This window comes from Alligator sinensis, unplaced genomic scaffold (genome assembly GCF_000455745.1).
Source record: "Alligator sinensis unplaced genomic scaffold, ASM45574v1 scaffold686_1, whole genome shotgun sequence".
NCBI classification, from domain to species: domain Eukaryota; kingdom Metazoa; phylum Chordata; order Crocodylia; family Alligatoridae; genus Alligator; species Alligator sinensis.
Genome location: NW_005842760.1, coordinates 10587 through 20685, shown reverse-complemented (window position 1 = coordinate 20685; position 10099 = coordinate 10587).

The window sequence follows — 10099 nt, the reverse complement described above, 5'->3', positions numbered from 1 at the left end:
CTTTCCCTAGCAGTTTCTCCTCTTCAGGAGCAGGGTACCCAGGTACTCTGCAACAGCTTCTCTAGGGTGCATCCCATCTGGTCCTACTTAGAAAAGCACCTAGCTTCTCTCAGTAAACCCTAACCTGTTATTCTGGTACTCTAGACTGTTTGTCTCCTTCTTTATCTTTGCTGCCAACTGCACTTGTTATCTGGTACTGCCCCCATATGTAAACACTGAAACAAAGAAGGCATTATTTATTAATTCAGCCTTGTATCATTAGTAACTAGACTGCTTTGTGGTTTTTTTGGTCTTCTTCTTACTTTAGACATACTTATTTATAGAATCCTTTGTTATTGCCTTTTATGTTCCTTGCCAAATGCATCTCAAATTGGGCCTTGGCCTTCCTAATTTTCTCACTGAATGCCCATGCGATAATCTTAGGGCCTTGTTGCACATTAATTTTAGCCAGCCCCTAGAGCTTTTAACCCCTAGATTACCCAAACTTTAACACTTAAAACTAATTTTAAGCACTCTTTAGGTGCTGTGTGGTTGTTCGGTGGTTATTTTGTGGTTGCTGTCACTCAAGTTACCTTCCACCTTCATATTCTCAACCAATTCCTCCTTGTTTGTAAGCAAGTCGAGAAGAGCTTCTCCCTTTGTTAGCTTGTCTACCATCAGTATAAAAAAGTTATTTCCAACACACTTCAAGAATATTTTGGACTGCTTTTGCACTGCTGTGTTTCCTTCCCAGCAGATGTCCTGATAATTAAAGCCCTCCATGAAAATTAGGTTTTGCAATTTGGAAACTTCTGTCAGTTGTTTAAATAATCCCTCCTCCACCTCCTCCTTCTGGTTTGGAGACCTGTAGGAAATGACTATCATGACATGCCCCCTGCTGCTCTCCTCTTTGACCTTTAACCAGAGTCTTTCAACAGGCTTACTTTCCACTTTGTACTGTACCTCGGAATAAGTATGCATGGTCTTTATTTATATGGCAACACTCTTCTCCTTTTTCCCCCTGCCTATCCTTACTGAACAAGCTATACCCATACATGACCATACTCCTGTCATGTGAACTGACTATGCCTCTGTAATCCCAATTACATCATAATTGTGTGATTATACTAGGACCTCCACTTTTTCTTGTTTGTTCCCGCTGGTTCTCACATTACTACCTAAACTTTTCAGGTATTTAACTGATTGGCCTATTTTCTCCCTGATGCATAATAATGATCAATCCTAACACTTTTAAAAACTCTGTAAATTGCCAACACTATCAATACTCTTGTGAGCAGCAACATTATATAAAGTGTTAAACCCTGGCATTCCCTTTAGAGAATGAAATTGCAAAAGGTCATCTGCAAAAGCATCCCACCAAATACCATTACTAAATATCATTAGCCCTAAATATTTTTAGCCATTTGCAAAATCTCTTGCAAACATGACCAAATAGAAAGCATCTGATCTGGCACCATCTTCCTTTCATCCACCATCAAGATCTTCATCACTTAACTTCAGAATCTGCTTTCACAAGTGACTTTCTATAAATTTAAAATTCCCCATGTTACTGGTGACACCAACAAGTGACGACACCAACAAGTTATCACCTAGCATACCATCAGTTGCTAAACCTGTTGGAGCCAGTTATACAAAAGTGTAAATTATTTTTTCCTGTAAGCACAGAAAAAGGTTGAATTAAAACAACCTTTGCCAATCCCACCTGCATCAATTATGGCACTCAAATCCATTTTCTTAAATGCACTATTCCATAGCACCAGGCCCATTAGCCATAACTAACTCAGCCTCAATGACAGAGAAAGGGTCACCTACACAATTCTCAAAATTCTCTGGATTTTGACTGCCTATTAAACTATATGCTAGCTCTCAGCTTATTGTAAAGGTTATAATTCATTTTTTGATGTAGACTTCACATTTTTTGCAAAAAGATTGCCAGATTCATTGTAATTCTCATCATATATTTTGGAAAATCCAACATCCCTAAACTGTCCAGGGCTTAAAAAGCGGTATAAAACCAGTAAACATCTAACTTTCCTGAGATATCTCCTTGCAGTTTTGCAAGGAGCCATCATTTTGTCCTCTTCATAAAACTTCCATCATAGTTTCATAGTTGGTAGGGTCGGAAGAGACTGAGCAGATCATCAAGTCCGACTGCCTGCCATGGCAGGAAAAAGTACTGGGGTCAAATGACTCCAGCAAGGTGTTCGTCTAACCTCCTCTTAAAGACCCCCAGGGTAGGAGCCAGCACCACTTCGCCTGGAAGTTGGTTCCAGATCCTAGCTGCCCTGAGAGTAAAGTAGCACCTCCTGATGCCTAGTCTGATTCTACCCTCTGCCAGCTTGTGACTGATATTTCTAGTCACTCCTGGTAGTGCTCAGGGGAACAGGGGCTCCCCCAATGCCTGCTGGTCCCCTCTGACTAGTTTGTAACAGGCCACTAGATTTCCCCCCTCAGCCTTCTCTTGTGGAGGCTGAACAGGTTCAGGTCCCATAGCCTCCTCGTAGGGCCTGCCCTGCTGCCCCCTGATCATGCGAGTGGCCCTCCTCTGGACCCGCTCCAAGTTGTCCACATCCCTCCTGAAGTGCGGCGCCCAGAACTATATGCAGTAGTCCAACTGCGGCCTGACCAGTGCCACATAGAGGGGGAGGATCACCTCCTTGGGCCTGCTCGAGATGCATCTGTGGATGCCTGACAAGGTGGGTTGGCCTTCCTGACCACATCCCCACACTGTCGGCCCATGTTCATTTTGGCATCAATAATGACTCCAAGATCCTTTTCTGCCTCTGCACTGATGAGAAGGGAGTTCCCCAGCCTGTAGGTATGCTGCTGGTTCTTCCTCCCCAGGTGCAGCACCTTGCACTTGTCAGTGTTGAAACCCATCCTGTTCTCATCTGCCCACCCCTGTAACCTGTCTAGGTCCAATTGCAGCCTATTCCTCCCTTCTAGCGTGCCCACATCCCCCCACATCTTAGTGTCGTCAGCAAATTTGAACAGGGTGCTTTTTACCCCCTCATCTAAGTCACTGATAAAGATGTTGAACAGTGCAGGCCCAAGGACCGAGCCCTGGGGGACCCCACTGGCCACATCCCTCCAGGTTGAAAATGACCCGTCCACCACCACTCTCTGGGTGCGGTCCTCCAGCCAGTTAGCGACCCATTTGACTGTGTAGGTGTCGACGCCACATCCTTTTCACCAAATCTTCCCTTTCAGTATTTTTGGAAATGTCAAACTTGCTGTCATCCAATTTCTGAAGCACACAGAAGCAAATATCAGGTAGATTTCACAAAATATCAGTGGCCTCTGGATCTCCTATGATTGCTCTTCCAGTTTCCTTACCTGGTTGCAAAGTTTCTTGCCTGCAAGAGAGCATGCACAAGTCTAAAGGCAGTGCTTGAATTACCATTTTTGTATGAATGTAGAGGTGAGTCACAAGGAAGTTGTATAAAGAGCCTATTCTGAGTGTTGAAACACGTAGGGAGCACTAGGACTGAATGCAATGCTTTTTTAACAGGAAAGCTGGGGAATCAGAGTGGGTTAGATGAGTTATATATAATTCCATAGTTGGTATAGGTGACGTTATGATTCAGGTTTTAGGAATGCATTATCTGCAGCAAACGGGAGGTGGTAAATAGCTTGATCCTTTTGTGCAGTGTTTTGAGGTGTTTGAGAAATAATTAAAAATTCTAGAATTTTTATTTTGGCTAGGCAAACAGCTAATGGTTTGTTTACTGTAGCCTTAAAAGTTGGTTCCTGATCCACAGCACCGCCTTATGATTATTTGGGGTTTCAGCAGTTTGAATGCAGCTTTCATTGAGTAATATAATAATTGGTAGTTTTGGAGCTGCTTTATATTTCAGAAGGCATGGATTTCTGTGGGTGATCTCTTTATTGGATCAACTGTAGGGCTGGGATAAACTTACGCAAGCTTGTGAATACACTGCATTCTTCTTCAGGTTGCGTTGCATTAAAAACTTGTCTAGGTCTATCCCAACCAAATAGTTAGCCCAATAAAAGATATCTCACAGAAGAATCCTGCCTCTTGCACATTTTCTGGAGCATCATGGCTACAACATACATCTTTCAGGCATAGTTAAGAAAAGGTACTGGCAAAATAATCTTAACTGAGAGAAAAGGATATTTATATATGTTAGGAATGCCCCAATATAAAGGAGTATGTTGTTAATTTTTAAAAATGAAATAGAGAAATTTAGAAAAGCACTAATTTTAAAAATCACTTTTCTTTTTTTTTTTTTTTTTTTTTTTTTACTAAAATTGAATGGAGAACCACTTGTAGTATACTAGTGCCATCTCTTGGCTCACCCAGGGAATGAAGTTGGGAAATCTGAGTGTTAACATGTTGACTAGAAATACAGGTATACATACAATGACAATCCAACTAGAACATGAGTAATGTCCTTTCATATTTTTTCGTAATGTACCTCCAAAGCCTGAAGGAACACCTATAAACTATTCTCCCATCTGAACAGGTTCAGATAATTCTCACACTCTTTCATCCTACAGGAAGTCAGTTATGTTCTACACTGAAAATTGTAACTCAGAGAGCGGAACAGTGAATCCACTTAAAGGTCAGCTAAATTGCGTGTAACCTAGCTGTGAGTCCAGTCAAACTGTCATGATATCTTGATTTATGATCTGAGCTATAAATTATGCAAGTTGGCTAGAAATTATTTACTGTCTCCACTCAAGTCAGCAATATATTCCAGTTCAATGCAACTATACTTGTTTAGAGGTAAGCAAGGGCTCAAGAAACCCAGAGGACCCAGCATTTTACAGGAATAAACCCATAAAGATCTTATGTTTAAGACCCTACTACTGAGACACAGTGGAACTGAGTTCTGTTCCTTGCTCACACACAGACTCCTTGTATGCAAGGATATAGGAAAGGGACAGTTCCTGCTATAATGAATTGCCAAAGTATGTTAATGACAAAATATAGCACGTGAATGCAATAAAGGAAAAAAAACCAGACAGGCTCCGGGAGCGGCGTGAGATGCGCGGGTGCAAGCCTGCTGTGCCCCCAAAACCCCCCCAGTGACCCTCAACTACCGCGGAGTGCTCCTGCCGACCCCCAGCAGCAGCCAGAGGTAAGCGGGGTTCATGGTGAGAGGGACTAGCTCCAGCCTAGCTGTGGGGAGGCGGCTAAGCCGGAGCCGAGGAGGGTCTTGCCCTACCCCAGCCTCTACTTGTCTCAGCCCCCCAGTAAGGAGAAGGGGAAAGGGTACCTACCGGTCCCTCTCCGGTGGGGCTGGGTCCCTTGAATTCTGGGTAGGGTCCCCCCTAGTCTGGGAACAGCTAATTTCCAACGGCGGGCCCACTGCGCATGCATGCAGTTTAAAAGGGCCCGCCAAAGGAAAAAAAAACCCAGACAAGCTCTGGGAGTGGCACGAGACATGTGGCTGCAAGTCCGCTGTGCCCCCGCTCTCCCAAAGCCCCCCAGCGACTCCCAACCGCTGCAGAGCACCCCTGCTGACCCCCAGCAGCAGCCAGAGGTAAGTGGGGCCCATGGTGGGAGGGACTAGCCCCAGCCTAGCTGCAGGGAGGCGGCTACACTGGAGCTGAGGAGGGTCTCACCCCACCCTGGCCCCTACTTTGCCCAGGCCCCCAGGGAGCCATATGACTGGAGCCATGTGAACAGGCTGCGCAGACGGGTGCACTTGTCTGCCCGGCATGCGAGTTAGCGTGGAGTTTGTGCAGGAGGGCAAGCGGGAGGGCTCGTGGCCCTGCCTGTGAGCCCCCTTGGGTAGGCATTCCCAACCATAGCCGGCCTACCAGTGGCATGCTGCAAATGGGCACATGCCTGCAGCCCCCAGCTCTGGCTCCTCAGAGGCCTCCACCCAGATGGAGCCCATGGTTCTGGGCTCCACCCAGACAGAACCTCTGGCTCTCGGCTGCAGGGGCTGTCTGTCACTTTTTCAGGCTCTGGGGCCTGGGAGCATGGCCACCTCCCCTTGTGAGGTCTGCTCCCTTTTGGGGTCTCTGGTGCACCAGCTGGAGGAACTCCAGGCCGAAGTTCAGAGACTGTGTGTCATTAGGGACTGTGAGCAGGAGATTGACTCCTACTGCCAGGCCCTTCTCCCCCGGGAGATGGAGGGTAGACCATGGTCTCCCTCCAGGACAAGGGAGGACTCGGGGACCTCCCATTCTGTCCAGCCAAGGGGTTGGACCAAGGTGGTCAAGGGCCCCAAGGCCTGCTACACCAAGGTCCCTGCCCTGCTGGAGCTTTGCAAAAGGTATGAACCTCTTGCAGCCCCAGCAGAGCCTGCTAAGTTGCCAGCTCCTGCAGGCAGCACAGATTCTACAGTAGCTATTGCCCCCACTCACCCGAAGACAAAACGCAAAGTGTTTGTTGTGGGAGACTCCATCCTGAGGGGGACTGAGGGGGTAATCTGCTGTCCCAACCCCTTAGCGCAGGGAAGTTTGCTGCTTCCCGGGAGCCTATATCTGAGACATTGCGGAGAAGATCCCTAAGCTCCTCCAGCCCACTGACCGCTACCCTATGCTCCTTATCCATGTGGGCATAAATGACATGGCTTAGAGTGCTCCCAGCTGGGTCATGAAGTGCTACAGGGATTTGGGAGTGGGGCTAAAGGTGCAGGTGGTGTTTTCTTTGATCCTCCTAGTCTCGGGCTACGGGCTGAGGAGGGAGAGGAGCATCCAGGTAGTAAACCAAAGACTGTGGCGCTGGTGTCGTTGGAAAGGCTTTGGCTTCCATGAGCACAGTTCACTCTTTGGTGAGAGAGGCAGCAAGCTGCTGGGAAGGGACGGCCTCCACCTCTCTCCACTGGGAAGGAGGCTCTTCTCAGCCAGACCGCCCATACTGGCTGCCCTGCTCCACTGGGCTTTAAACTAAGCCCGCCAGGGGACGGGGGAACTACCGCCACTGCTGGTCCGCTGAGCAACCCTTGCAAAGCCAGCAGGCCAAGGCACTTAAGGAAGCCCATGTGGCGGGCCAGTAGGGGGCACTCCTGCGTTGAGCCACCCACCTCACTGTGCCCGACCACCTTCCAGGCTCCAAGTGCCACCCTGGGGGTGCCTCACATCTTGCTGACCCCCTTTCTGGAGCACACCCGCTAGCCTGGGGGTTCCTCTGCCACCACCCAGGGCTCTGGACTGATTCTGGCTCTGTGCACCCTGGGAAACACAGGCCTAGTAGCCCTCAAGGTTAATTGATTCACTTCAAGAGTTGGGATGCTTCCCTCAGTCAGAAGCACAAGTAGTGGTCTCCCTTAGTCAGCCGAACCAAGGGGACCCCAAGGTGTAATCTAGACCCACTCCCAATAAGTCTCCCACACTAGGTACAAAGGAGAACTTTATTGGTTACAGAGGGTAGGGTTAGAATAGAGTACAGGGTAGAGCAATATCAGATAAATCCCACAAAGTAAACTCCCTGGCTGGGTAGCCTTTGATCACGCATCTGAGTTACTGCAAGCTAAATATCTAGTTAGATCTCAGGTAGCTTACTCACAAGTATCATCCAGAGGCAGTTGGAGATTCCCTCTGGAGGCAGGCAGTTCCTTGATCATTAGTTTTGAGAGAGAGAGCAAGTTTCAGATGGTGCAGCTCTTCTCTGTCTCTGAGTCTCCCTCATGGCTGCTGCTCCCTTCTCCTGGGCAGTCCTTAACTTATATAGCCCTTGTGACCTCATTTACCTGGTCCAATGGAGGCCAGCACCTGTTGGCTGTCAGCCAACCAATTTGAAATACATCACTAGTTGCTGGGCAGACTGGCAATCTCTAGCCCACCAGGGAGGAAGCCCCTCACCCAGGTATGTTATACCGGTCACGTAGGCAGAGGGAGCAGGTTTCCCCCCTCCCTCAGGAATGTATCCAGCTCAGGTTACCTAAGGAGATAGGGTAAAGGTGTGTCTCCTCTGCTAGGCCCATCCTAATCAAATTGTCACAGAGCAGAGTTTTTGGGGAGAAACAAGGTGGCCTTCTGCCACAGCTCACCCCTGCCCCAGCCCTGGAACAATCTGTAGCAAGGCAAAGGCAAAGGCCCCCCAGGGGACACTTGCCTGACTGTACGCGAATGCCAGGAGCTTGGGGAATAAACAGGAGGAACTTGTCCTCCTGCTAAACGCAAATAATTGTGATGACATAGGGATAACAGAGACCTGGTGGGACTCCACACATGACTGGACCATGGGTATAGACAGCTATACCCTGTACAAGAGATCGAGTGGACAAAAGGGGTGGGGGTGTAGCTCTCTGTCAAGGAGAGCTACACGTCCCTGCAAGCTGATGTTGGTGACCAGGGTGGATGACTGGAGACCCTCTGGGTTAAAATCCATGGGGAACATGGCACAGGGGACACAATGGTGGGAGTCTACTACAGACTTCCCACCCAAAGTCAAGAGCTTGACCAGGAGTTTGCCAGGGAATTGGCTGAGGCCACATGCTCCTGGTCCATGGTTGTCATGGGAGACTTCAACTACCCAGACATCTTGTGGGAAGAGTGATTAGACAAATCTCAGTGGTCGCAAAGCTTCCTCTCATGCGTGGATGACCTCTATCTGACACAAGAAGTCTATTGGCCAATGAGAGGTAAAGCGCTGCTCGACCTGGTACTGGAAACTAGGGACGACCTAATCAGCGACCTAGTGATTGAAGGGAAGCTGGGTGACAGCGACCATGAGCTGATCACTTTCACCATCCGCCGTAAAGCTGGCAAGTCAGTCAGCAATACAGAAGTCCTCGACTTCAGGAAAGCTGACTTTGACAAGCTAAGGAGGCTTGTCAGAGAGGCCCTAAAAGACCACAACCCAATGGAGAGGAAATCTATGGGAGTTCAGGACGAGTGGTGCTCCTCAAGGGAGCAATCCTGGATGCACAAGCTAATTCCATCCCGTCTCGGAGGAAAGGCAGCAAAAGGACACAGCAGCCCCCTTGGCTCTCCAGGGAACTGGTGGACCTCCTGCGTCTTAAAAGGAAGACCTACAAAGGATGAAGGACTGGAACCGCAACCAAGGAGGAATACTCTGCTCTGGTCTGGACTTGCAGAGAGCAAACTAAACCCTAAGGGACCACGACCCCAAGGGGAGGGGAGTTCAGGAAGAGTGGTTGCTCCTCAAGGGAGCAATCCTAGATGCACAAGCTAAGGCTATTCCATCTCGGAAGAAAGGCAGCAAAAGGGCACAGCAGCCCCCTTGTCTCAGCAAGGAACTAGCAGACCTCCTGCATCTAAAAAGAAAGACCTACAAAGGATGGAGGATGGGATCCACCTCCAAGGAGGACTATTCTGCACTGGTCCAGACCTGTAGGGAGTGAACCAGGAAAGCCAAGGCTACGACAGAACTCCAACCAGCTACTAGTATCAAGGATAATAAAAAGTCCTTTTTTAGATATATGGGGAGCCGGAGGAAAAGCAAGGGCAACATTGGACCCCTGCTAAACCAGATGGGACAACTGAGACTGATGCTCAGGAAAAAGTCAACCTACTAAATGGGTACTTTGTGTTGATATTTCACCAGTCCCATGGGACGCCTCTGCCCATCACGGGACAGGGAGGCCCAAGTGAGGGAGATTCCTTGTCCTCCATCAATGCTGACCTCATGAAGGAACACCTTGAGAGGGTGAACACCTTCAAGTCAGCTGGCCCTGATAATCTACACCCCAGGGTACTCAAGGAGCTGGCTAGCATCATAGCTCAGCCCCTGGCATGGATCTTCGAGAACTCCTGGTGCTTTGGTAAAGTGCCTGAATATTGGAAGAAGGCCAATGTGGTGCCTATCTTCAAGAAAGGGAGGAAAGTGGATCCAGCAAACTACAGGCCCATCAGCCTGACCTTTACCCCAGGGAAGGTCTTAGAAAAGATTATCAAAGAGGCCATTTTTAATGGATTGGCCAATGGCAACATCCTGAGGGATAGCCAGGACGGGTTTGTTGCAGGTAGGTCTTGCTTGACAAATCTTATTTCCTTTTATGACCAGGTGACCTATCACCTGGACAAGGGAGAGGAGATTGATGTCATCATTCTTGACTTTAAAAAAGCCTTCGATCTGGTATCCAATGATCACCTCTTGGCAAAACTGGCCAATTGCGGCCTCGGGTTCTCCACGATCTGCTGGCTGGGGGGTTGG